Consider the following 22,429-nt stretch of genomic DNA (forward strand, 5'->3'; position numbering starts at 1 on the left):
TGCCTGCCTGCCTGCCTGCCTGCCTACCTACCTACCTACCTACCTACCTACCTACCTACCTACCTACCTATCTATCTATCTATCTATCTATCTATCTATCTATCTATCTATCTATCTCTATTTGTCTAAAATTGTACCATAGAGTGAATTTACATATTGATTAACAAATAAAATATTCAGATTTTGATGATGGCCACTTAGGGGGTCTATGAGTCACTTAATAACCATTATCCATCAGGCTGTACCATTCTCCAATACCCATTTCTGAGCCATCAAACAATTCACACCCACATCACATTGTAATTACCAATCTGGATGTTATCTGTGGCCAGATATGCAGATCAATGATTTGGAAACAATCAAGGGAAATTAAAACAGACAAAATTAGTGTTATGTTTATTATCATTGAAAAGAGAGTTTACTCTGCCTCTAGAGAGAACTTAAGACAAAAATGGTATTTATTTGTTATTCTCTGCTACCTTAAAGCTAACTAAAAGTGCATTTTGAATGTCTTAAAAAACTAACTTGGAAGGGAAGAAGCAGTTACTGTTGAAATGAGCTGACTAGTTGCAAACATGAACGAAATTGAAATAGCAGCTTGTGCTCTAGTGAGGCTTGTAGTATTTAAGCTCACAGATCAGTTGTGAGACAGATAACAAAAATCAAATTTGCAACCTCATCAAGAAAAAGGAAAATTGTCCTACTGATAGATAGAATGCTTCTTCCAAGTCAGTGTTGTTTGCAAAGAAAACTAGCTGCATGGGGATTCATAGAATTTCTGCAAGAGGCTGTTCCCAAGCATTGGTAGAACAACAGAAAAGCAACGAGGGACTGTCTGAAAAGCAATACTTGTGAGCCAACACTACTCTTATTTCATAAAGTGGACAACTTATTAGCAATGTTCCCTCTAATTTTTTTTCAGTGTGCGGGGAAAAGTATAGTGTTTGTGCTGCACAGTTTCATGCCTGAGCACCTAAGAGAGCAACAGTTTGAACTGCTGTCATGTCTGCTGGACATTTGCGCAACATTCCAAGCGTCAAGCACCGATTGCGAGTGAGGTTTCAGCCTGATGAATGCCAGGCATGAAAATGTGCCACTCAAACACTATACTTTTCCGCTCACACTGGGGGGAAAAAAGCCTCTCTGCTCAGCTTTTACATTGTTAGACTGGCTAGAGAGAGACATGGCACCAACAGGGTCCTGGGTCCTGGCATTTTGCAGGCAACCTGTCCTCTCACATTCCTTTGGAATGCAACCCATCACATTTGAATTAGATTTTGCCAATTATCCTATTAAAAGATAATCCTATTATTCTAAAATATGACTAACTCAATATTAAAAACTGTAAATATTTAATGCTGATAAATAATAGCAGTAATTGTTATTTAGTATGACTAAAATCAGTATTGTTATATCAATATAATATCTATCAAAATTGACAATAAACACTAAAATAACAATACAAATATATAATGTGGAATATAAATTTAATAAATATAATATATAAATGCAACATAAATGTAATAAAATAATTTATCATGAAACTCTCCCACTTTAAAGTAGTAAGATCAATTAAATAGTCTAGCAAGTTTGGACTATATGCTATATGTTATGTTACTTAACAATATATATACCTCAGAATCAGATACAACATCCACATCATTTCCAACTGAATCGATAAAACCATATGCCATGCCAAAACTATTTTAAATAAAGATATGAAATTAATCAAGCATTGCATTTATTTTTCAAAATGAATGTACTATTTTTTTGTTATTTAAGTTTTATACCCCATCTTTTCATCTCCAAGGTATTCAAAGCAGCTAAAATATTTTTAAAAAAAATTGAAATCTACTTAAAAACTGGTGTTAATATCATCATAATCTAATTCAAAAAGCTTGGCTAAAAAGGCAATTATCCTTTTCTAAAACCAAAAAAGAAAGAACTGCCATAGGATTGTATTCCATAGTATTTAATCAATGCATAGCTTTCAAATGTAATCCAAATTATATATCTAAATAACATTATAAATCATTTAAATATCAGAAGATTCAAGCATTGTTTTTTCTGATCTCTTGGCAGAAAGGATGTGTACAGGCATTTTATGGAATTTAAAATGATTAAGTCCATGACACAAATTGCACAATAGGAAATCCAGGCCAGAATGTATTTAACTCATTGTATCACCAAGGACCAGAATTTAGCAGGCCCAGGGGAAAAAAAGTAGGTAAGGCCACTTTATAGCTAAATTTGATACCATTAAAAATTAAATAGGATTAAAATCTGTGGTTTATAATTTACCCAGTTGTGCAATGTTGTCTGCCCCACTCTTTTTGCCAGCAGTAGCCCGCTGCACCAAGGGGGCATGTAAGAGGGAGGGGAAAAACAGGAGGAGATACGACCACAGCTAAGCATGCAGCAACCTCGACATCTAAGCGGGTGAGTCCTCAGCATGTGCGCCGGCACGTCCGAAACAGGGCATAAAAAGGGAAGGAAAGGCAGGGAGGAGACGACCAGACCCAGCTCCATTTGGAGCGCCAGCTTGCACGCAAGCGAGTCCCCCAGCGCAGGGTGGGAAAAGGCTTTGTTGAAAGGTCCGAAGCTCAGAGAATCAGGCGGCACCACCCAGGTGCGGCTGCATAATAAATTGCACCAATTCCGCCCAAACTTTAAAAAAAAATGTTGTCAAGACTCCTGTTTAGTTGGAGGGGGTTTCGTTCACGATTCCACGGCCATTCTGCAAAGTACAGAGACTGCAGTCCGTGTCCAGCAAACGACACTGTGCAGCAGTGGGAAACTGCTGCACAATGTTTACTTGCCATGTGCGCGGCCGCGCGGCCGCACACCTTAGAGGGAACATTGCTCATTAGCATGTTGTACTGTGGGACAAGTAACAGGATTGATGTAAAAAAATAGTCTTGGAGGCATTGGGCCCAAGCCATTTAAAGCTTCAATGACCAAAGGCGGCACATAGAAATGCACTTGAGAGTAAAAATGGTCCCTGTAACTGTTACAAGTTTGGGCTTTCCAACCCAAGAATGGGGAAAATGTCACTTTTCAGATATTTTCAAACTGGACTTTTTAAATTCCTGATCATTAGCCATTTTGTCCATGGCACAAGGTAGTTTTAGGAACATCAGTATTATTTTCATACTGATATATTCCAATCAACAACTGGGGCAGTGCATTCTAGAAATGCACTGAAATAACTGAAAATTCTGGATGATTTTAAAAGAGTGTCATGTATAGTATATGGTTATAGTCCAGATAGGAATGATAGGGGCATGAGTTTTCACTGCAAAGTTGTCATACTGCAGGTAAGGCTACAACTGGTATAATACTGCTTAAGATATTGTGCAGCCCAAGTAGTGATATATGGTTATGACTACAATGAATATACTAATTATATCCCATTCTGACATATAACTTCCAGACCTTCACATAAATATGGGGAAAGAACAGACCATGCAGCATTCCACAAAAGGACAACTGTTTGGGTGATCCCTTTTCTCCCATTCCCATTGACCAGAATCAATCACTATAAAAGGAAAATAACTACTGATTCTTCCAAATTCCAAACCTTGTAAACAGGACACCATGCTTCATTATATCTAAGGCTATTGAAAAGTCTGGCAGAAAAAGGAGAACTTCCCCCATTCAGGTATTAATAAAAATCATCCACAGCAACAACCAATGTTGTTTCAATCACATGTCAAGACCAGGGGTGGTATTTACTTATCTTCTCTATCAGTTCGCAAATGTGAGTGTGCACGCACTTCACTCGTAGGTGTCACTTCTGTGCATATGCTAAGCCTTCTGTGCCTGCGCTTTTCACTAAAAAAGGGCCTAAATGGAATGCCATAGAGCTGGGGCAGGTGGGTGGGGCAACCAGCAATTTCTGCTACCGGTTCGGGTGAACTGGTCCGAACCGGTAGAATACCAACTCTGGTTCAGACCTGAATCCTCATTACAGAGAGATCAATATATATATATTTAAAAGAAAATTCATACTGCAAAATTTAATTTCCAGTCATTTTTAAAAAATTCTTATATTGGCATATTGCCTATTGAATTTTATATGGTTTTGTTTATATGTATTGTAATTTTGTAAATTTTGTAATTTTATTTTGTTATTTTGATTTGTAAAAATTTGCTTGGGGCATTTTTCTTTTTTCCCCTCTAACTTTTTTTTTGTACAGTTTCTTAGACAGGTAGGATCTTCAGCTTCTAATTTTCTCCCACTGCTTTATTACTTTAGCACATGTAAGTTTTGCATTTGTCAATCTTCCATTACCTTGCCCTTCAGCTACTCTTTTGATTTGTGTTGTGACTGTTGTTGAGGCTGTAGTTTTATCACCCATAGCAAATAAAAGTTATTGTCACTCTTTAAAGCCTAGCTGTGACTCCACAAGTCACAGCTAGAATCCACAAGTTCAATGGTATTCTGTTGAGATAAAACTGTATTGCCAATGAGCAGATGAGACAATTAGATTGTAACCATTTGTTTAAAGGATTTAGAGCCTCTTTATTGCCTCTGCAAGCCATTATTCGTCTTTTATTGCTTTGCCATATATGGAAGGACAGATAAGGCAAGAGATAACTTTGTAGTCTGTGGGACTTGCTTGTCAGGGAATACATTAAAAAGTGACATATAGGAACCCATAAAAAGTATGCATATTGGGACCCATATCATGTACTTTGGAATATTATCAGCATTTCTTATTCAGCCCAGATGTGTACAAAATAGAAAGAAATGGGTCTTTTTTGTGTAGCACACTGGAATCAATAGCTCAATGGCAAAACAGCACATTTGGTTATAAGAATACAAAACACCGTGTATTGATTTAAGGAGACCTTGGTCTTATGATCAGAAGATATCTTTCCTCATTACTCTGTAATGAATTACAGCCAAATTGCAAAGTTCCCAGTAGGAGTTAATGCTTCTGATAGCATCATCTCAATCTATTTCAGGTCTATTTTAGCTCAGGAATTGTTCTGGTCACTCTGGCAGTTACCATTATCAAAAGTAAGGTGACCAGAAAATTTACCAATTTTCAAATTGGTAAAGAGGGACATCATTGAGCGGGGGGGGGGGATATGTAAAACTATTATAAAAACCTCTATGCACAATACATTTCAAAGTATTGAGTATAGAATATTTTAAAATGGTTTATTTTAATTTATTTTGGATAGAATCTTTTTTTAAATAGTCTAAGACAATTTAAAAAAAGATTCTAACCAAAATAAATTAAAGTAAACCATTTTAAAATATTTTACACTCAACACTTTTATGTAAAACTATTTTTAAAAATTCTATGCATTAAATAAAATATTATTTTAAAATACATTAAAATAATAATGAAAAAACCCGGGTCACTTACCAGCAGCAGGCAGAATCAGCAGCACTCTGATGAGATGGATGGATCCTCATCGCGATGGCAGGCAGCAGGAACAGGTAAGACACTGGACTGGAGGGACAAGGCTAGAGTCACTTAGGTTGCCAGGCGAGGCTAGAGGGGCGGGGTGGGGGGCTTCCCTTGCAAAATCTAGGCCACCGCCGCCCCACCACCATCCGAAGGCGCCCGCGTGGCGTATCCGAGGCCGTGGCTTTTGCGAGGGAAGGCCTGGAGTGAAAGCTAGGCCGCCACCGCCACCCCACCCGAAGGAGGCTGCGTGGCATATGCGAGGCCGCCGCCACCCCACCCCACCCGAAGGCAGCTGCACGGCATACACGAGGCTGCGGCTTTCACGAGGGAAGGCCTGGAGGCCTTCCCTCGTGAAAGCTAGGCTGCTTCCACCGCTACCACCGCTACCGCCCCCCACCTGGCTTCCTACTGCTACTACCGCCGCTACCACCGCTACCGCCTCCCACCCAGATTTCTATCACTGCTACCGCCCCCCCACCTGGCTTCCTACCGCCGCTACCGCCGGTACTGCCACTACTGGCCCCCACCAGGCTTCCTACAGCCGCTACCGCCACCACCACTCACCCAAAGTCCCGCCACTAGAGTCCTGAGTCCTGCTGCCAGGGCTTGGTTGCTTACCTGTAGGGGAAGCAGCAAGCTCCTTGAAGGCGAAGCAAAGGTGAACTGCGCGAAACGAGGTGGCTTGGCAACAAACCCTTTTGAAAAAACAGGCTGGGCTTAGTGCGGATGGGCGGGGGAATGAACGAGCGAGCTGCGACGCGCCAGCAAAAGGGCGCTTTGCAGCGACAGGGGCCAGACTGGTACTGGCGTTCCCGGAAGTTAATTACTTCTGGGTTTACCGACGATCCGGTTTGCACAAACTGGTGTGAACCAGGAGGGACCCACCCCTGCGGCAGGCATCCTAGAACCTGCCTGCTAGCAAAGGACCTTCCCAAAGTTACTTTTCTGCACAACGGGGAGACAGAAGGGACAAAATACCGTCTGGCCGGGACAGATATACAGGGCTGGGGGCGGGGCAGGCTTACTTCCGGGTCCGGTCACAAAAATTGGGACATTTTAAGAATGCCACGGGACACGGGACAAATTGTGCAAAATCGTGACTGTCCCGCCAAAATAGGACGTCTGGTCACCTTAGTCAAAAGAGAAGTCAGAAGTCAAATGAGGGCTCATTTGTCCTATCCAAACAGGATAGATACAAACAGATAGTTAGGACTGCAGAAGAAACAACTGCATCCAACCTGCCTTCCACTGAAGACTTGTATACTGCACAAGTTAGCAAGAAGGCTGAGAAAATATCTACAGACCCCTCACATCCTGGACATAAATTGTTTCAACTCCTCCCCTCAGGATCCCACTTTAGAGCATTGCATGCCAAAACAATTAGACACAGGCACAGTCCCCCCCCCCCCCGGTGCTATCACTCAGCTGAATATCTAATTCCAACAGCACTGTCTTATGTCTAAGGATATTTATCCATGTAGTAGAACTGTATTACTACCATATTATCCTTCTCATCTTTCCTTACTACCTTCTCTTATTGGTATCTTATGATTTACCACTTTGCTGTTTGTATGTAAAGAGCTTATGCACCCAAGACTAATTCCTTGGGTGTCTAATCACACTTGGCCAATAAACAATATGTTATTCTATTCTATATTTTATATTGTTCTATTAATTCTAAAATACAGACAATTCTCATTTAACCACTGTAATCTATTCAGTGAAATAAGCGGGAGAATGAAAGAAGGAGGTTGAGGGAGGGGAAGGGAAGGAGGTGGGAGAAGAGAGAGAGGAAGAGACAGAGAGAGACAGAGACAGAGACAGAGAGAGAGAGAGAGAGACAGAGAGAGAGAGAGACAGACAGAGACGGAGAGACAGAGACAGAGACAGAGAGAGAGATGCAGTGAAAATTGCTGGTTGCTGCTATATTATTTAAATAAAGTTCTCCCATGCACCTATGTCAGTGCTTCTCACTCACACTCTAGCTTGCATTGATTTTGGACACAAAGATTTGATCATAAACGCATGCATTTGTTGTAAAATGTTTTCTTTTACTACAACTACAATTTGCTATATCATTTATAACTATTGTATTTGCTAACAGTTGGTAACTGAAGAAGTCAGTAAACAAGCATTACCTATACAGACTATGCAGTCTGTAATGTCCACCAACCATGAAATACTTCTCAACAGGTTATTTGTGAGAGAGACAGAAAACAGAAGAGAAAATTTATCTGTTGTTTTTACCGGCACAGAAAAACTAAAATCCCTAAACTAAAATGGAAAATCACAGTAATAAAAAAAACAAAATGCTGAGACCAAAAGACAAAAATTGCATAGCAGAAGGGGAGGGGGGAGTTAAACATCCTTTACACACTGCAGTTGCATAGATTAACCTTGGTGTCAAAATGTTGATTCATGATTTGGCCAAAGCCCTGTTCATTTCTTGGAATGAGTATGTGATAAGGGGTGAAATGTGAAGCCTACCAAGCACAGGGTAGAGGACATCTTGCAGTAATAAGGGTTGCAAAGGTCTAATTGGGGCCACAGAGAGCTGGCTAGCAGCTCTATTTCAGGGGATTATATCTCTCCTAGAGAAGGAGGAGCTATGGGAGCTGTTACAGGGTCACTGAGAAGAATAATATCAGCATCTATCAGACAAAGTTTCTCAACTTCACTTGGAATAGGATGCTACCTAGGTAGATCTTTTGGAAGTGACTCATCTGAATTATATTCATGGAAGGGTTTGTCATACCTGAGGAAGTAGATGGATCCCTGCAGCTGTGAACTCAGCCACCTGTCTTCTGAATCTGTGCCCACCCCTGGCTGGTCAAGAACTCCCAAGAGGTGGAGTGTGGTTGGATCCAAATGGCAGCTAATGCCTCTTTAAGCGAAGAGGTGGTCTGCCAGCCTTGAAGGAGGCAGTGATACATCCCCTCCTCAAAAGACCATTTTTCAACTCATTTGATTTCTTTTGTTGAGTATCCAATCCTTTCTTTCTGCGGAAGTTTGATGAGAAGATAATTGGCTTTCAGCCACAGAGGATCCTGGATGCAGTAGATTATCTAGATCCTTTTCAGTCTGGATTCAAGCATTGTTCATACATAAATTGCTATCTGAAAGGCATTTGTCACACTTGTGTAGGACATATGTAGGGCTCAGGATGCAGGTGACATCCATTCTGGCTCTCTTGGATCCCTCGGTGGCTTTCAACACAATCAACCATGGTATCCTTCTGGACATGCTACAGGTAATGGGAGGCACCATTTTGTGGTGGTTATCTTCTTACTTCCATTGCCAATACCAGTTGTTGCTGGAGTTGGGGAGCAGTTCAGTCCTAGATTTCTGTAATATGGGGTGTCTCAAATATTGAGTTTCTCATCACTCCTCTTTAACATTTCCATGAAATTACTAGGTAAGATTATCTATCAGTGCAGGGTGCAATACCATCAGTATGCTAATGATACTCATATATCTCCACCTCAGGTGGACAGGTGACTCTGGGTTGGTGCTGATCCAGTGACTGGATGCTGTGAGAATCTAGAATTGGTTATGGCTCAACTCTAGCAAAACAAAGTGTCTTTGGGTTCTCTTTCCCCCCCTCTCTCAGAATTTGGTGACATATTATATATAACACTTCCCAGACAAAGCTGGTAGGCAGTTTGGTTGTCCTCCTGGATTCATGGGTCCTGCTCAGGGATTAAGGGAGGTCTTTGCACAGTTATGCATTGTGCACCAATTGTGCTCATTGGGAGACATTGGTCATGGTCACTCATGCCTTGGTGAATTCCCAGTTGGACTATTGCAATGCACTCTATATGGGGCTACCTTTGAAAGAAATTGTTTGCCCCCTGTCTGACTTGAAGATAGACCTATTCTGGAGACTAAATTTACTACATTTAATTAAACAATTGACAAGAAAGTATATTAACAAACAAACATGGATTTTTGACCCAGGATGATCTATCTATTTGGGATCATCCAGGATAGTTAACATGCTGTGGCAAATTTTCTACGAATGGATTATAATAACAATTTGTTGACAGAGAGTTTTGAAACTTTGATTTTGTTCTGTTTTACTATTATTGTTTTTCCTGTTAATTACTTTGTCACTAATATAAATTATAGAAAACAGTTCAACAAGTTGTCAATAGATTCAGTAGTTTAAAGTTTTGGGAGGGCCTGTTTTGGTGGGAACTAATGTTATAGTAATATATTAATCAGTATTCAACTAGAAAGAATAATATGTGTATAATGTGTTGGGTTTTTTTATATACACCTTTTTAATGTTCTCATTGCTTTGTGTTTTGTGTTTTCTTATATGTCTTCTTGGAACTTTATTTAGCTTTGTATTTTAACTTTGTTCTGAATAAAACAAAATAAAAACATAGAAAAAAAAGGAAAACCACCCAGAAATTGCAATTGGTCCAAAATATGACAGTCATGAAATAATGGGTACCTCTCAATGTTGCACCATTGCTGTGCAAGCTGCACTGGTCCCAATTTCTTCATGGGTGCAATTGGAGGTGCTAGTCATAGCACAGGTCCAGGCTATTTGCAGGACTGCTTCTCCTTGAGCCCATTCCATTAGAGTGTATAGAGCAAGGATGCTCCAGAACCTTTCCTTGAAATGTTATCCAGTGGGATCTAGGTGGCATGCCTTTTCTGTAGCAGCTCCAAGCATTGAGCCACTAAAGTCAATAAAGGAACATTGTTATGGGTTAGATGTCTGTTTTTTTCTTATTTTTATTTTATTTTTCTTTCAGTTCTTTTTATATTGATTTTATTGTTTGTGGATTTTTTATTTATTTAAAACATTTATATAGCCTTCCAACTTATACCAAACTCTGGGCAACTCCTAATCAAGAATTAAAACAACCCAAACTGCTGTTTATCACTGTTGTTAGTTACCAGAGTTGTATGCTATAATATGGACAGCCAGACTGAGAGAAGATTAAATGCTGCAGCAAATAGTATCAACAGAACTCAGCCCTTCCATTCTCCCTCTCTTCAGATAATCAGAGAAGTTCATAGCATCTCTACTTGCTCTGAATCTGTCCCCCACCAAAGGCAACTGCCACCCCTTGTTCTGGCAATAGATAGAGCTGTCAACATAAGATATGTTGTCTTATTGTCTGTTGACTCTTCTCCAGGTTTTGCAGCAAAGAAAAAGGCAGGATAAAGATACATGAATCATGCCCTGGAGAAGAGATGAAGCAGTATAATAGAGACAGGTAGTAAAATTTCAGTTACCACTTTGTTTGGATGACCTTGTAAATCATATTGAAGAAACTGTTTCAGACTATTTCTCAATTCATGGGGATATTCAGAGGAAATCAGTGGTTAGATAGCAAAGGTTTGGAAACAGAGGATTTAATGAGAAAAAGGTTGGCAAGCTAGCATGTTTAGCAATAAATACACATTTTTTTTTAAAAAAAATAGGGAATAGCAAAATTCTTTACAGGAAGAAAGGTCAATGGGCACTACATTGGCTGACATTCTCCCATTCTATGTTCTATGTGCCAAGAACAAGGGCACAAGATGTGGTCTTAAGGAAGACTTCCATAGCCTGAATAGGATTATTAAGAAGGCTTTCTCCTTGTTCCCCCAATGACAAATAAAACATAACAAACATATTCAGATGGACATGACCTCAATAACTAAGCAGATTCATGTAGATATTAATTGCATGCTCATTACAGTTCTAGGATAGAGTTCCTTTCAATTTTCTATACATGTGTTTCTTGGCCATCCTCTTTCAACATTTATTGGCCTCTCTATGATATTTCAACATTATCTATGAATGTTGGAAAAGCCTTCTCTGTAATGAGATCTTGAATGATAGGATCCCATTATATGTGTATACATTCCAGTTGTGGGATTCAATTTTTTTTCTACCTGTTCTGTGGGCATGGCCTGGTGAGGTGGTATGGCTTGGTGGGCGAGGCAGGGGAAGGATACCGTGAAATCTCCATTCCCTCCCCACTCCAGGGGAAGGTTACTGCAAAATCCTCATTTCCTCCCAATCAGATGGGACTTGGGAGGCAGACAATAGATGGGAGCAGGGCCAGTCAGAGGTGGTATTTACTGGTTCTCTGAACTATTCAAAATTTCCACTACTGGTTCTCCAGATGTGGTCAGAACCTGCTGAATACCACCTCTGATACATTCTTGGCAATAAATTGTTATGCTAGAATGAATGCTGGGATTCCATTATATGCATACACATTCTTGGAGGCAAACTCTTATGCTAGAAAGTTGCTACTAATCAAAGCTGACTAAATTAAGGTAGATAGGTTTTTAATCTAATCCAGTAAAAGGTAACTCCTCCGATTTTGCATCATTTTAAATTTTATTTAAAAATCTGGTGGTGTTCAATCATGGACCATCTTCTCCCTTGAAAATTAATTTGTGGACAATCAACAGACAGTTATTTTTTCCTGGTTGCCCCTAATACAACTAAATACCAGTAAAAATTCTTTGGCTTTATTTATTTATTAAATGTATATGCTAACCATCTCGCAGTTCAAGGAAATATGTTTTATAATTCCATCAACATTTGCCTAATTGGATAATTCATAACACAGTAATATATTGATAAAAAGAAAGAACATTTTATTACATGTGGTGGTCATGTAAAAACTCTCTCAAAATTATTGGAAAGAAATACACCAAAATATTCTGAAAATAAAACTTGAATTAAAACCACCAGAACTTTTATTAAGTACCATCCCAACAAATATAAATGAAAAAGATAATTTATGAAAATATATGGTGAAGTGGCAAAAATCAATCTGGCACTACATTGGAAAACTTGCCCTCAGTATAGGAATGAAAGACTAAAATTGAAAAAAACACGGCAATGGAAAAACAAATGAGAGACATTAACTATAGGAATGGTTCTCATAGATCCTTCATGATGAACCTATGGCACACGTGCCAGAGGTGACACTCAGAGCCCTCTCTGTGGGCATGCACGCCATTGCCAGCTGCCCTTCTGGTTTCCGGCATGGGCATGCATGCCAGCCAGCTGATCTTCACGCGTGCCGGGCCCCCGGAAACCCAAAGACAACCTGGTCTTTGGGTTTCCAATGCTCTGGCACGTGTGAAGACAGCTAGCTAACACACATGTGTGTGCCAGAAACCAGAAGACCAGGTGGCACTGGCCATCTGGTCTTTGAGTTTCCGGGGCTGCGGCGTGCACACGTATTCCAGTTTGGGTACTCAGTGATGAAAAGGTTCACCGTCATTGTTATAGATAGAATATATTACACAGAAAGACACTTAAAATATGGTTTGTGAAAAAAAAGTAAAGCCATTTTATAAATAGAAATAATGAGTAATCCCAATGAGTCCCAAAGAAAGTATAAAAATATCCAAGTAGCAGTTGATGTCTGGAGGGAAATGGGAGGGGGGGGGAAGTATCTATTTTTTATCATATTTGTTTGTTTTGCTTTTCTAATTTCTTAAAATCTTTTTAAGTATGTGTGTATATGTGTGAATACCTTTTTCTTGTGCTTGTATGACTTAGTTAACCAACGGGGAAAAAGAAAATTTTAAAAATCATTTTTCAGTAAGAAATATTTTAACAAGGAATTCTTTGTATTTATGCTGTTGGAGATTCAGTGAAATTAATACTTTATTTAAATCTGTTGCTTGATTTCAGTAAGAAGCAATTGCATATGTTAAGCAGCTGTATATTTTCAGAAGTTTATGTTCTATCACTGTCACATGAGAGTAAACTACTGGACAAAGCAACTGAAAGATGTATTTTTCAGCTTCAGAAACACAAACATGCCTTCAAATATTCAATATTTGCAGGATCAGTGATATAGATTAACTATGGATGACTGTATGGAACCAAGGACTTAATTTATTGATGTAATATATGTCTATAAATTCACATTTGACATATGTTTACATTTTGTTTTGATTATTTAGCAATTTTAAAAATACCTTTGTGTCCCTTTTTTATTTAGTTAAAAAAAGAGAAAAGGATGAGGCCAATATATCAAATTAGAATTTCGGTGCCACGATAGGAGGCAGTGGCGATCCCCGCCACCTGGAATGGACATCAATGGGATGCGCGGGGGTCATAAAATGGGACACATGGAGGCTGAAAATGAGGCATGCAGAGGCCAAAAATGGGGCATGCAGAGGCCAAAAATGGGGCATGCAGAGGCCGAATATGGGATGCGTGGAGGGCGAAAATGGGATGTGCAGTGGCCAAAAATGGGGCATGTGGCAGTGGCAATAGGTGGCAGTGAAGATGGGCGACGATGGCAAGGATGAGAGATGGTGATCCCCACAGCCTGGAACTGATCGGCGATATTCTGGGAAGCCAATCCAACTGCCCATCAGTTGCTCGTGCTAAATCAAGCTGTGCAGAAGCTGACTAGGTATCAGTTCCAAGTAACACCCCTAATGAAAGAAGACTCTAAGGCTTGAGTTTCCTCAAAGGTCCATTTTATTAGAAATGTCATATTTTCTGATGGTAGAAAATGTGACAGGCCTGAAGTCCTAAAGTTAAAAGATGGCTTCCAGGTCTGACACCAAGCTGTTTGCTGTTTGCTGCAAGGAGGCAAATTGATCATTGAGACTAATGGGTGGGGGCTGGTGGGTGGGCGGGGCTTTGGTAGCATTTGCTCTATAAGACCCACAGACATTTCCACCACTTTCCATAGTCAGCTTTTTTGCAATTTTTATTTTTCAGATTTTTCCCACTTGCAAGTTATATCCAATTTATCTGCATTTATTAAAGCACTGAACACAAAGGAATCTTGATTTGAACACATGAACATGTATAATTTTAATTAGTGTTTGTAAATGCTCATATGCATAGATAGCTGAAAAAAGAAGGGAAGGAAAAATAAAACTGCAGAAATTTTTGCATCAACCATTTTTGAAATTAATTAAAACAATTCTCTAAATCAACTAAAAACAAACAGATATCCAAATATATGGATCACATAAGAATGATCCAAAACATGGAGAGTTGAGCCCTAGGATCTACTGAGATCAGGGAGATCCCTGCTGCTAAGTGCAAACTGCTATGCCATATATTGGCCACTTTTAGCAATGCATCATAAACCATGGGAAGCTTGGGCTCAAGTAAACCAGATAAATGTTCATCTATAGTTTATGGCTAGTAGAATATTCTCACAAGAATATTTTTCTATGGTGTTTTGTCTCTCTCCTTTTGTATCTTTACTGAATACACTTCAGGGTTTACTAGAAGTGAAAAGAAGGCTTTGAAGCATTCTTTGAAACCTCATCCTTCAATAGTTTAAATATGCAGAACTATTGAGAGCCGGTGATACAGTGGCTAAAATGCAGCATTGCAGGCTAATTCTGTCAACTGTCCGCAGTTCGATCCTGACCAGCTCAAGATTGATTCAGCTTCTGTGAAAATGAGGACCCAGATTGTTGGGGGCAATATATGCTGGTTCTGGAAACTGCTTAGAGAAGGCTGGGAAGCACCATGAATAAGTATAAGTGCTACAGCTACACAGTCCTACCTATCCTCCTGCCATATTGTTGCCCCATTTTATCCGTGGCTGGTGAGGACAGTAGAGGGGAAAAAACAGTTATATGGGCATTGGGAATGGCTTACAGAACAGTTTACAGAGAAGCAGGGATTGTTTTGGTCTGCTTTGGTATAATATCAAATGCATAAAGGATTGATGTCTGGGGTACACTTACATAGTTAACTCTTTCTGCATTCAAGATTCTGAAAAGTTCTCTTTTAGAAGCTTTATTTGAAATGCATGGAATGTGACAACAAAAATTATAGTTTGTTTATATAGGATAAACCTTATTTGTTGACTATGTGCCATGTCATCTAGTGGATTCACCCTACTCTAAGGTAGTCAATAGCTAATTAACAGATAATGGATATAAAAGGCATATGATTAAGGTGACCAGACGTCCCGATTTCAGTGGGACAATCACACTTTATAACAATTTGTCCCGTGTCCCGGGCCGTTTTTAAAAAGTCCCGATTTTCTGGCTTCATGTTGAAAGCCCAGTGGATTTGCTTAAGAAATCCTAACCGGGACAAGAAAAAAGACACCCTGTCTAATCCCTCTCTCTCTCTCTGTCTCAGTATGTTCACTGAAGATATTAAAACATTAAAGCAACAAAACAGACCCCCCCACGCCCCCTTTACCTCATTTTATAAGAAAAAATGACCAACTACCATAGAGCTCCAGGAAACATGTGGCTAGAGAGGTCGCGAGTGTTACTTACTGGATTTTCCGGAGGGGAGGGTCACGGAGATTGGAGGTCTCGTGTACAAAAAATGGTGGCAAAGTTTCTTTGAAAAATATTTCCCTGACTAATTTCACCATTTCAATTTGCTCAGTTCTTTGTATTAACATCTACATCATTCTGGGTTGACTTGGAATGCAAGCCTGCTGGTAAGTGAGCTGGGTTTTTTTCTTTTATTTTTTAATGTATTTTAAAATAATATTTTATTTATTGTGGATAGGATTTTTTAAAATTCTGTGTGGATTCTTTTTTTAAATTGTCTAGGCTATTTAAAAAAGATTCTATCCAAAATAAATTGAAGTGAAACCATGTTTAAAAATTCTATGCACAATACTTTGAAATATATTGTGCATAGAAAGAATAGTTTGAAATGTTTTACTTCAATTTATTCTGTGTGGATTCTTTTTTTTTAAACTGTCTTAGGCTATTTAAAAAAAAGATTCTATCCAAAATACAAAATACCAGCTGCAGTTATTCACTTAAGAACTGTGGCAAGAAAGGTGGTATATGGGCTTAGTGACCAAAGTTACAATGGCATTGAAAAAAGTGACTGATGACCATTTTTCACACTTAGCGACCATTGCAGAATCCTCATGGTCACACGATCAAAATTTTGATGTTTGGCAACAGATTCGTATTTATGATGGTTTCAGTGTTCTGGGGTCATATAATCACCTTTTGACAAAGTCAAATGGGGAAACCAGATTCACTTATGTTACTAACTTATCAGCTGCAGTTATTCACTTAAGAACTGTGGCAAGAAAGGTGGTATAGTGACCAAAGTTACAATGGCATTGAAAAAAGTGACCGATGACCATTTTTCACACTTAGCGACCATTTTCACACTTAGCGACCATTGCAGCATCCTCATGGTCACGTGATCAAAATTTTGATGTTTGGCAACAGTTACAATTTATATTTGTAAATTGTAGTTATGTTGAAATAAAAAAAATATTACAATACTATTTTTGCGTTTTATGAAAATTTTGTTGCTCCGTATAAAATTTTTAATCACCCCCCACCCCACCCACCCCCGGTCAAAGGTGTCCCTCTTTACCAGTCTGAAAATCTGGTCACCTTCCATGTGATGCTTATCAACATTATGTCCTACCTGTGGTTGGGGTGGGCAAATCTGCCACAAATGGCTTCAAGTAGTTTTTCTTTTTCTAATTTTGTTTTACTTCCATATCAGGTTTAAATGTAGTTGAATTCACACATTCATACACACATTCTGGTGCATTTATCCTATTATACACATTTGATTTACACGTTATTCTGCATGTAGTTATGCATTTTATTAATATTTCCATTTCTGTCAGCTATTTTCCTTAGTATTAAGCATTCATGTGGGGTTATCCCCCAGGATATGCAGTACAGTGGTAAACAAAATATTTTGGAATATACAGTAGGTTTCCTTAAATAAATGAATTCAAATTTATATGTAAGCTTGGCAAGTATAAACTGTATCAGTTCCTATTAAAACTAAAAAAAAAAAAACATGTGTTCTTAGTGCTCTCTGAGCTTGGGTTTTGTTTGTTTTTTGCAGACATTTCATTGCCCAACTAGGTAACGTTATCAGCATTAATGAATGTGGGTTTACTCTGGGATTATATACTGTAGGTAGCTTGCACTGTCAATGAAAATTTACTAAATAGATGTCTGCATCACTGAATCATATGGCAGTTTATAATGTGGCTTAGAACAATAAATAATCTGTACATCTGAGTGGCAGCTTATGTAGTAGGATCTGTTTAAGATTTCTGAGTAGGATCCAGTGTAGAAGGATCATGGCTCTTTATTATGCAAAACCACCTTGCTCTAGGAGAGGAAGTTTTGTATGTTTATGATCAATGGCAATTTAGGGTAAGTGGGCTGTTCAAAATCAACAAGAAGACAGTTGGGCTATTATAATACAAGACCTGCCTCTTTTGTATCTATATCAGCATTATTTACACATTCAAATGGCAAAGGGCTTACACTGTGATGTATCTGTCATCTGGCTTATTCTTAGATACACATATCCCAAGGGATGCTGCTAATGATTGGATATTATGGAATAATATCCACATTAGTTGTCCTTGAAAATTATTTGGGAGCTACAAAAAGGAGGCAGAAATGGGCCTGCCACAATATGCCCATGTAGCATTGCAGCCAAGTCAGTTAGCTTCCAGGCACAATTCAAGATGTCATAAGGCCTTGTCATCTAAGGCAGAGGTCTCCAACCTTGGCAACTTTAAGCCTGGAAAACTTCAACTCCCAGAATTTTCCAGCTGGGGAATTCTGGGAGTTGAAGTCCTGCAGGCTTAAAGTTGCCAAGATTGGAGATGCCTGATCTAATGGACCAGTTATCTCAGATAATTTTAGACCTTCTAGAAAAATCTGGTGGAAGAGGGGCATGCTTCAAATCCTATCAATTAAGCATCAACTGAGACTCCAGAAGCATAGCATTCTGGAATGATATATAACTATTCTGATGAATGTTGGAAAAGGGATAATTGTATTAAGATGCTTTATGGACAACAGGCTTGAGAGTCTCTTTCTTGCCTGAGACCAATCAATAAATGTCAACTCTACAGCTGACTTCTCTTCTCTCACTTGAGGCACTGAATTGAATTATTTTAATATTGAAACTAAAAATCACAAAGCAACATTACAGAACTATAATAAGCAAAACAAGAAGCAATTTTTAAAGCACTCTCTGCAGTGGCCACCTTACTTTGCTGGCATAGTAGTCAGATTGGCCTCATAGTAGTCAGATTCTTACATCTAGAATAGAATTGTCTCCTGGCCTTGAGTCCTTCAGAGAGACAATTTTTATTTTAGTAATACATTTATGTTACTCTTTAGTTAATGTATAATGTTGGAAATTACTGTAGTTTCTTTTTTTTAAACAAAAGAAATGTAAATTGTAATCAATCTGAGGCTGGATAAAATAAAATTAAAACAATTTTACTAGAATTTTTAATATCTAAAGATGAAGAATTTGGTTGCAAAGTCTGTCCTCTACTACTGAGTTGTACATAAGAAAGAACTGTTTTTCACATGCTTTCAGAAAGGCTGCCTATTTCCTTCTGATACAAACTGATGTCTCTGCCACATGTACTTTGGCAAAATGAAAACTGATCTAATAGAAGACACATTGCACCACAACAAATCAATAGCAATTAAAAACATCAGAAAAGCCTTATCTATCCTACAGTAACATTCTGCCAGTCAAAGTTGGACACAATGCATTTTGCAAAATTTGCAAGGTTAGCCCAGCTGCCTAGTTCAGTTTATCCAAATAATATCCAAAAAATATAGCCAGCACCAATGTTTATATTTATTTCAACCTGATTTTAGAATTGACTGGAAATAAACAAAAGAACCTAAGAATAATAACTACTAAGACTAGAATTAGTGTTCCAGAAATAGTCCACTCTGCTGTAAGTCAGAGCAACTTTTATTATCTTATATTTTGTATTATTTTTTGTGATAGGTGAAGAGGAAATTTGGGAATATTATGATTCTTCTCAAGCATATTATGGATGCATGATAACCCTTATCTCCATCCCATAGTGTCTATTTTTTTCCTTCCTTCCTTCCTTCCTTCCTTCCTTCCTTCCTTCCTTCCTTCCTCCCTCCCTCCCTCCCTCCCATTCATCCATCTATCCATCCACCCGCCCACCGTTCCTCCCGCCCACCATCTCTCCCTCCCTTCCTGGTTCCCTTTCAAATACACCATATCACTTTAGCTGAACAATTCTTATTGTACTATTGGGTGAACATTTGTCTTTAGTGATTATCATTTTTTCCTATAATAGTAGAATATGATAATTACAATATGATTAACATCATCATATGAAACTTTTAAAAAGGTAAACCATATTAAAAATAAGTCACCCAAATGAACTTCAGAATATAGAATAGTCATGATGTCACTCTGTGTGTGTGTGTGTGTGTGTGTGTGTGTGTGTGTGTGTGTGCGTGCATCTAAAGCCCAGCTATCTAAAGAATACACTGTAAAAGAGAACTGCAACTCATGAATAAATAAAATAATGATAATAAAGCAGCAGTCTTCCCCCCTGGATTTAGAAAAATATTTGCTTCTCTGGAGATTTAATGATCTCAAGATTTTTCTGAAAGGACAGAAGTGGTTATAACTTAATGAAGGTTAAAGAAGATCCTACTACATGGCCAGACAGAGTTGCAGGAGAGCCTCCCACTATGATCAGGAAATATGAAATCAAACACAGACTTCACTTAATATGTGTCAACCTTACCACGTAGACAAGATAGGTAACACAAAAACATAAACTAATTCTACTTTATTGCAAAACTACATTACAATAGCTTGATCATCTTTTAGTTGAGCATCTCTTTGCCCCATCTCTCAAAGTCATTCATACATATCATTATAATATATTTAACTATCAGAGGAGAGCAAAGTGTACTAAGAAACAATTTAAAAACACATATATATCATAAATACTTTTTCTTCTGCACGGGCTTCTCACATATTACCTCTTCTATTATTCCTGACTAGATGTCTCCAAACTTGGCAATATTAAGACTTGTGGATTTCAACTTCACAAGCAATCATGATGGCTGGGGAATTCTGGGAATTGAAGTCCACAAGTCTTAATGTTGCCAAGTTGGGAGACCCCCTGCTCTTGACCACGAAAAGTCTATAGAATTAGGTCTGTCAAAACTGGGCTGCAATAATCTCCACTCCTACTAAATGGCTGCCAAAGAAAGTATTCGTATTTATTTCTCTTTGCTATCATCTATCTGGATCTTTGTAATCCATTTCTGGTAGCCTTAATGCATCCCTTTATGTTTAGTATTTACATAGAAAATAGCTATGGTGAAAGAAAGAGTGATTAAAGACACACCTCTCACTCATAACGTATTTTGTGTGGTTTTGATTTAGCTTAGTGAGAAAGCCTACTGATGAAAAATGAAAAACACATGTAATCATGAGCATTATGCATGAATCCAGGCCACAGTGTCTTGCTCACGAAATGAAAACAAACTATAGGTGTTTCTCGAATTACAACACTCTTTCATCATCTATTGAAATTTACAATGGTTCTAAATGTGGTTAACTTACAACTGGTTCTCAAGTTTCAGCCACTGCAGCATCCCTGAAGTCATGCGACTGTGATTTAGGTACACAGCATCCACAATTAGAACCTTGCAGTGAGCCACAATCATGTAATCACAATTTCTGACATTCTCTGCTGGCTCCCCACAAGTGAAGTCAATGGAGAAGCTGGTCAGAAGTCAAAGTCATGTGAGATTCACATCTAATGAATTATGCAGTCGTCACTTCACATGGATAACCAGATGTGCAGGAACCTCTGTTGTCAATCAGTGCAGTCCCATGATGTTGCGCTTTATGAGTACATGTATCTAGTCCCAATTGCAATTGTAAACCAAGGTCTAACTGTATAGACATAATTCATTGTATGGAGCCAAATATGATCATGTGCACTGATTTTTGAAGAAGCTGCAGCTGGTCAGTCTAGGAGAACAATAAAGTATTGCTAAGATATTCCTTTGCAATGGTTTCTTTTGGCATACTACACTCTTGAATTGCATCCTGCCACTCAACTATTAAAAGAAGTAGAGACTCTGTTAGGCAATGAGTTGGCAACAATAGGCACTAAATAAAGTTCAGCAAGGAGACGTGGTGGCTCAGTGGCTAAGATGCTGAGCTTGTCGATCAGAAAAGTCAGCAGTTCGAATCCCTAGTGCCACATAACGGAGTGAGCTCCCGTTACTTGTCCCAGCTTCTGCCAACCTAGCAGTTAAAAAGCATGTAAAAATGCAAGTAGAAAAATAGGAACTACCTTTGTGGGAAGGTAACAGCATTCTGTGTGTCTTTGGCATTTAGTCATGCTGGCCACATGACCACGAAGACGTGGCTCTTCGGCATTGAAACAGAGATGAGCACTGCCCCCTAGAGTCGGGAACAACTAGCACATATGTGTTAGGGGAACCTTTACCTTACCTTAAACTTCAGCATGTATTATTTTTCAGAAAATGAAAGTAGAGTGCAATTCAGAAATAATAGATCAACAAACACATACAAGTTAGTATTCTTAAAACAACTTTTTTATAGAAACAAAATCATATGCTGTCATTCATCTTATTTTCATCATTATTTTTAACTGTTCAATAGCATCAAATTCTCTGAGCTTACCTAGTTAGGTTCCTGCAGTTTTCTTAGCAAGGTTTTCCTGCAGTGGTTTGTTATTGTCTCTTTCCTAAGTAAGAAAGTGACTGACTCAAGGTCACCAGCTTGCTGAGTGCCCATGGTGAATTATAACTTACAGTCTCCCAGTTGCTAGCCTGATGCTAGTCTGGTTATCCCTTTTTTCATATTCTTACAATTTTGACCTTGTTGCTTTCTCTGGTGAATCAATTGCGTTCTCAAATATTTGACAGACACCTCTCCTTAGCCTTCAACTCTAAGATCAATATTTTTCAACCTCTCACTTCCACTGATCCTGCTATCTGAGTAAATAGAAATTGCAACCACCAGCCGTGGCTGCTCTTCTGCTTCTAATAATAACGTAAAAGGGAAAGAGAGAGAGATACACTAAGATAAATTCAAAAGGAATTATTGTCTACACTGAACATAAAATAGAAAACCAGAAGTCTCTTTTATGGAAGGAGGACTTTTGAGAAATTGCAAGGCATATTTCATCACAGAATTAACTTTGGTTTCACCTGTTTGTTTATTTCCC

At 38.6% G+C, this 22,429-nt stretch overlaps 1 long non-coding RNA gene across 1 annotated transcript in view; it reads right to left on the minus strand.

The window, feature by feature from the left end:
- The window catches only part of LOC148049222 (uncharacterized), a 185,103-nt gene extending 163,501 nt beyond the window's left edge, over positions 1-21,602 (minus strand). The window contains exons 1-2 of the long non-coding RNA XR_015695396.1: positions 21,530-21,602; positions 5,382-5,468 (exon numbers count right to left, since the gene is read on the minus strand). This is a non-coding gene — a long non-coding RNA (uncharacterized LOC148049222). The remainder of the gene's footprint in view (positions 1-5,381; positions 5,469-21,529) is intronic.
- Between the last annotated feature and the right edge of the window lie 827 nt (positions 21,603-22,429).

This window comes from Thamnophis sirtalis, unplaced genomic scaffold (genome assembly GCF_051295495.1).
Source record: "Thamnophis sirtalis isolate CommonGarterSnake01/CBP01778 unplaced genomic scaffold, rThaSir2_p1.2 scaffold_2, whole genome shotgun sequence".
Classification (NCBI taxonomy): Eukaryota; Metazoa; Chordata; class Lepidosauria; order Squamata; family Natricidae; genus Thamnophis; species Thamnophis sirtalis.